The sequence below is a fragment of the Ixodes scapularis genome, unplaced genomic scaffold (genome assembly GCF_016920785.2).
Source record: "Ixodes scapularis isolate PalLabHiFi unplaced genomic scaffold, ASM1692078v2 PGA_scaffold3__209_contigs__length_174095766, whole genome shotgun sequence".
Lineage (NCBI taxonomy): Eukaryota > Metazoa > Arthropoda > Arachnida > Ixodida > Ixodidae > Ixodes > Ixodes scapularis.
Window position 1 is genome coordinate 117,804,568 of NW_024609868.1, and position 7,092 is coordinate 117,811,659.

A 7,092-nucleotide genomic window follows, 5' to 3' on the forward strand; every position below is an offset into this window, starting at 1 on the left:
GGTTGCGCGAAAGGTTGGCTAAAGACGTGCGGTCGATCGGGCGACGTTAGTTTGCGTAAACTGCCGACCGACGCAGCAATGCGCAGCATTGCTGCATCGGTCGCCAATCCAGAGTTCTGCGTCCTTAGCAGCATCTCCCGTTCAGTCGGCGTGAGGTCGCTGAACGGGAGATCAAACTCGTTTGCGAGCGCGGCGTTGTCGTCCATTTCTTTCAGCTTTTCTTCACAGACCTCCGTGCACTAGAGCGAACCACGGGAACCACACTGAGTGTGCACTAAATCCTACCGATGCCGACAGTGCTCCCTGACGTCACTTCTCTTTCCAGAGGCGAAAAAGGGAAGAAATCTGAATGTTTGTTTCGGTTTCGCAAATTTATTTGCAGATACAGAAATAAGAGTCACATCCTTCTAGGAAAAATTGTGTGACATGCCAAGACCCCAATGCTTGCGGAAACACCTTTTTTGAAAAAAAAAATTAAATTGCCTTCATGGTCCCTTTAAAGTCTACCTAAAATATCATGTATGTGAAAAGCCAGGCTTTCATGAAAAATTTTTTATATCATTATTAGTACTTGATGTGTACAACAATAATGGACCTCCTTTCTTAATGCATATTCCAAAGCTGAAATTACTTCTCTTAAAGGGGCGCTCGGGAGCTTTCTAAGACGGCCTATTTATGGCCGTAACACATTCTATGTGCTCTAAGCATCCCAAATATTTAAGTTTAAATCATGTGCAGCTCAGTTCACTAATAAAAATGTGATAAAAGATAGTGAATCTCAGACATAAAAATGGCGCCACTGAACCCGGCCGAATGTAGGTGAGGAACGAACGGGGCTCATCAGACAATCACAAGCGATAGCTTCACGTCCGGACAAGCAACCAACCAGCCCTGCTCGTCTGCACAAGAGGCCCTCGCTTGAAATTGACTGACAAGTGTCTTTCGCCGTTCCACCCTATTCGCCTTGATTTGGTTCAACCGCATTCGCTATCTTTGATCACATTTTTTAATAGTGAAATAGGCCACATATGATTGTAAGTTTTGGACTTGTGGGATGCTTAGAGCACATAGGTTGAGTTAGGAACATAAATAGGCCATCCTGGAATACTAGAGAGTGCCCCTTTAATTTATTTAATTTTATTATATATATATGTACAGTTCAGCATTTCAGTGAAACAAAGCAGAAACATGATTGCAGACGAAAGTGGAAAGTCCATTTGTGTTGCCTTTATTTCTCCACTTTTTGTGCATTTTCTTGACAGTGTTACTCAATGCAGATTCATCTTGGACCTGGCATCAAAATGCGAGAGGCAGCATTTACACACGCCGTGGAAAAGGCTGCCACTCCTGGCTGCTCTCTCAGAATGGTCAGCCGATCACTATGGGAGCCGCGGAGCTCTTCGACAAGGGTGTGTCAGGGCAAGCCTGCAGGCGTCTCCTCTAGGAGGGTGTGGTGGGAAAACAGCCCCTACCACACCAGGTGGGTATTTCTGATCAACCTGGAAGGGCACAGCATCTGTTGTGGCTGCTGTGCCTAGCTCGTGGCTGCTGTGCTTAGCTCTGAACATAATGTTTGTATAGTGTGAGTTATGAATTTACTATGATTCGAGATTTTTATGAACCTATTGTTGATTTTGCCTTGTGCAGCACACATGTACAGTGATAGGCACTAAGAGGTCAGACAAGGTGAATGTGGACACAGCAGGAGAAATGCCACTTGGGGTGCAGCACTTTCTTTGCTCACTGGGAGCGAGGCCAGGATGTTCGATCTACAGTCAAACCTGACATTATCGAACCCGGTTAATTTAAACTATTTGTAAATGGACTGGTAGCTGCAATAAAAATGCATAGCGAAAAATGCAATTACATCGAACGAAAATTGCAGCGTCTCCCCATGGACCGATCTGCCAAGAGCGCTGTTTAGCTCTGCAAGCTGGCTTTCCCCCAGCATGAGATTTCTCCTTGGGGGAGAGCCAGCTTGCAGAGAAAGCTGGCTCTTTTTCTTTTGAGCAGCCACGTCGATTGCCCAGGAGTAAAAAAAAATCTTGTGGGGGGAGAGGGTGAGCCGGTAAACGAAGAAGCGGCCACTAAATAACTGCAGTCGGCGTCCCTCATGATGTACAGATGCCCCTTCGAGCGTGAACAACTTTTCTAAATGTGGCGTGCTTGTTCGTTGTCAAATTCATTACAACTTCTATAGAGAATTGCCCGCTATATCAAAGTGGTAGGCGGTTTTTGGGAGTTTGATATAGTCAGGCTTGACTGTATTATGTTGCCCACAGGTAGGCGAAATCAGATAGAACGTGGGAGGGCGGGCCGAGTGATAAATTGACTGATTATCAGGCTCGACACGACATAACCTCCTGTTTACTGTTGTAGTTGTGATTTTATTATTTTAAGGTTTTTTTTATGAATAACTGCTTATGTATTTCTTTTTATGCACTGCAGGTTTTATCATGCAATACCGACTTGCTGGAGCCATCATCTTAAGATGTGCTGGCAAAAGTGGCATGGAAGAAAAGAGCCATGGACAGCCCAGTCTGCATGAGAATGTCTGCGAGTGGTGCATGTTGAGAAAAAAATAAAATAGTAAGTTCCATTCTCTTTGTCTTTGTAGTTTTGTTTCATGGCAGAATGAACACCTAAACCCTCAAAAAATTAGCAGTCTTTTTGCACAATTTTCTAGCTGTTGTCATCAGCAGTCCTTTCTGCATCTAAATTATATTGTGCATGCATGACCAGGTCACCCCAGGAGACACTAGGTCGGCCGGGTCACATCAGAACACACCAAGACACTAGAACACGTCAAGACATTAGAACACACCAGAACACGCCAAGACCCGTGTCTGAATTTCCGCTCTGTTGTAAACGTCAGAAACACACCAGACCCGGGCTGGTGGATTTTTCAATAGGGAAGGCCTGAACAAAGTTGGGGGGGGGGGGGGGGGGGGGGGGGGGGCGGGGGCTTTGAGTGACATTTCAGCGGGAGGCTGATGTTTCTCTTAAGCAAGCTTTAAGGAAGGCCTGTATAGGCAGGTCTTCCTTAATATATCCGTTGCAAAAAGGTGCCTACTCAACACTTTGCACTTTGAGCAGCAGAAGGTATAAATTGGGGGGCTTCATTCATCAAAACGGGCTTTAGTCACTTTTCATGTTTGCGGTTGTTGCTTGCGTTCTCGGGACATGATGTTCCCTGCACCTTCTTCTGCGAGTTTGCATAAAACGCGGCAAAAAGCATGGTAAAAAAAGGCGTTAATGCGACCCAAAGCTATAGTACGTCAAATGTTTAAAATAGCACCAATAATGCAAGAACGCACGATAGAGGCTTAGTCACTTGGTTCACATCGTTTACGTTTTCTCTCTTGTATGGGGAAATGGCGCACCCTCGTTGGGATGGCTGGCAACTGGCGATTGGGCAGGCCTTACCAGTATAAAGGAGGCTATTGTTCCGCGCTCACATTACGAAAGAGCGAGCGCGGTAGGCCAGCTCGAGGCGCAGTCGGCTCTCACGTAGGGACTGCTATGTCGCTACCCCTGCCTACACTGATGACATGTGCACTGGCATTCGAAACAGCCTTCCCAAGACGTCATTTGAGTCTAATAGTCGAGTTTATAGCGCGATAGACTGGAGTGACAAGAGTAAAACCAACCTCGGTCATGGCGTAAGTAGCGTTTTTATGTTCGTTGACGCCCGCGTCGAGAACGACAAAATACACCAAAAAAAAAAACATTAAGCATAAAAAATACATTACGCAGAAAGAAATACAGATTAACGGGTACCAAACATGGCAGGGACACGGACGGAGTAGAAGACGTTAACGCTACGAAATACATATACTTATAAACAATAAAAATACTCCGGAAGAGATAGAAAGGGATAAATATAGCCAACAAGCGAAAGATTGGGATGACGTCACCACCGAGGTAAGGCTATGCGAAGGGAAAACAGCCGACCAAAGTGCATTAGGCCTATAGGGAGTATTCACTGGACGCCATATTTGTGGGTGCTGTATAGAGCACATGCTCGGAACGAGCTCACATCAATAGGCTGCTAAGACCGACACTCTTGATGGTGCGGAATGCACGTTGCAAAAGAACTGTAGAAGCTCGCCATTTGCACGCGCTCAGCATTCGCGTACACAACTATGGCCGCCAGTGATTACTCCCTATAGGCAGCTAAGGACACCTTTGTGATCGCGGGTCTACAGCTGCGGCGACGTACGACTTGATAATAGCGTCTCAGTACGGTTTTAGAAAGCACAAATCTACGGAATCCGCTCTACTTTTTCAAAAAGAATTCATTTTGTAAAGCTTTGAAAACAAAATGATGGCCCTTGGAATATTCATAGATTTTACTAAAGCTTTCGACTGTCTCAATCATCAAATTCTACTTTCTAAATTAGATAATTATGGAATTCGAGGGCACGCTCTAGAGTTAATACGGTCGTATCTGGGGCATCAGATGCAATATGTTAGTATTAATGAAAACTCCTCCACGATAAAACCTATTCTTTCTGGCGTACCACAGGGCAGTATTTTGGGTCCTTCCCTTTTTAATATATATGTTAATGATATTGCCAATATTAATCCAAATGCAAAACTTGTCAACTACGCTGAAGACACAAGTATACTATTTAATTTAAATAATGCTGATACCTTAATTGATATGGCAAACCTGACTCTGTCTAGATTAGAAATATGAAGTGAAAACAACGCGTTGCGAATAAATGTGAAGAAAACAAAAGCCGTGCTTTTTCGCCCGAAAAATAAACTTGTAAACATTACAAAAGACCTAAATTTAGAATCTAGCAACATTGAAATGGTAAACTCATTTAAGCTCTGTTACTTTCTTTGAGAATATGTCGTGGGAAAATCATATAAACAACCTTATTCCAAAGCTATCCCGGGCTGTGGGCATGTTAAATCGTCATCGTTATATTTTGCCAGAAAAAGTAAAATTATTATTGTATAATTCTCTATTCCACTCCCACTTAAATTACTGCCACTTAGTTTGGGGTACAACGAGTTCTACTAATCTAGAAAAGCTGCATGTGTTTCAAAAGAAAGCACTTAGAGCTGTAGGAGATGTCCCGTTTGACTTTCATACAGCTAGCTTATTGAAAAAATTTCAAGTCATAAATGTTCACACATTATATGATTACAGGCTTGCCACTAGCCTAAAAGTGGAGCAAATTAGAAATACGAATTTTTTTATAAATCTTGCACAAATCTCGAAACACATTCATAGTTACTCTACCCGCAGAGCTGAACGTTGGGGGGTGGTCACACCGAGAACAAACTATGGCACACAAACGCTAAAATATGCTGTTCCCAAATTATTTAATCTGTTTTTAGCTAAAGGTATTGATTAGGACAAATTATCGTTGAGTGAAGTGAGGTCACCCTTTTTTCACTGATGTAGTTGCTCTCTTTACTCCGTGATTTGTTCTTAATACTATGAGCTTGTTTTTGTTTTTGCTTGCCCGTCATGCCCTATATGTCAACAATGTGATAATCTAAAGTATTGTGCTTAACATGTTGTGATGGCGATCATTTTCTGTACATTTGTGTTTCTCTTTTGATTGCTGCATTATTTCCCTACTGTCGCTGCTGCTGTAGGCGGTAAGGAACCCGTCAAGCTGTACCTCACAGCTTTTTTTCCTGATCGCCCCCATCATCTTATGGTGGAAATAAACACTATTATTATTATTATTATTATTAAGCTGTCCAAAGAAAACTGTCGCCCCGAGCGAGGGCATACGTTACTCTCTCCCACTTTCCTACCTCTTCATTGCTAAGAAGGTCGCGGGTCTATAGCCTAAGCGATATAAAACACGACTGAGCCGGCTAATTCACATTCGAAGGTCGGAGGCCTATAACTTTGGTTACATAAAACACCATTTAGTCGGCTAAAGAAAATTCAATGTTCGCGAGACCACAAATTTAGGTACATAGACCAGTAGCCCACTAAAGCACAATAAATTGTCGCGAATCTGTAACAATAAGGACATACTTTTTTATAGCTCGATAAAGGAAACTGAATAGTCATGAGTCTATAGCTTCCTAGACACATATGATTTTATAGTCGGCTGCAGAAATCTGAATAATCAAGTTTAATAGCTTTGAAGACATAGATTATTCTCTAGGTGGCTATAGCCTTCTTTATGGTTTCGTATGGCGGTGATAGCTCACCATAGGATTTTCTATATTCGTCCATAGACCATTTTCGTCAGTGTAGTTACTAACATCTTATTGTAACTTAGAGAATATGGAACTAATTAATGTAACTTAAATACTTTTAATTGCCTTAGTAGCACATTTCTTTGAGACAAAATTTGCTCGCTGGGGATTCAGCCACCAATAGTTAACTGACGTATCGTCTTAGGGGTGAGCACTGATTAGTACGAGAAGAACATTAATATATTTACGTGTTGATGCGAGGCCAAAGAAACTACTTTCACCTATTTGCGAACGTACGAACGTTTTAGAAATATTTGGAAATCAGTAGTGATGAAAGGTAAGTAGGCCTGTAATCATATTCATTCACACCCAGTGTAGTTTATCGAAATACTTCACGTAATGATGAGTAAACTAGGTGTGGCTCCGCATGTCTTACTGTTTTATTGTACTTCGTTGTGTAACTAAGCGAGTAGACTACAGAAGAAGTAAGTCTTTATCTCACATGTTTTCAACCTGTGTGAAGATTAAAATAATTTATATAAAAAAGGCCGTTCTGAATTTTCGCTTGAATCAGATGAAATCCAGCCTTATTCGTGTTATTCCCGAACTATGCAGATTGTGATACACATTATTTTATCTCTGAAAATATTGGAATCACTTACATAGTGCGGGAAGAAAGGACAATTTCAAGTAATTCTTAGATTTCGACCATTCAGTTTGGTATACGTAACATTACAATTTTGCATAATTAATGAAGTCCTGCGTTAAACATTTACAGCTGAACCGCCCGTTCTTAGCAAAATCCTTTTCTTCGTTCTAGATAGCTGACGGGGTCATTTTACTTGTCCAAAGCCTGATTTCGCAACTGGTCACTTGAGTCGGAGATTATGAGAGACACGCGCGCGCCATTCC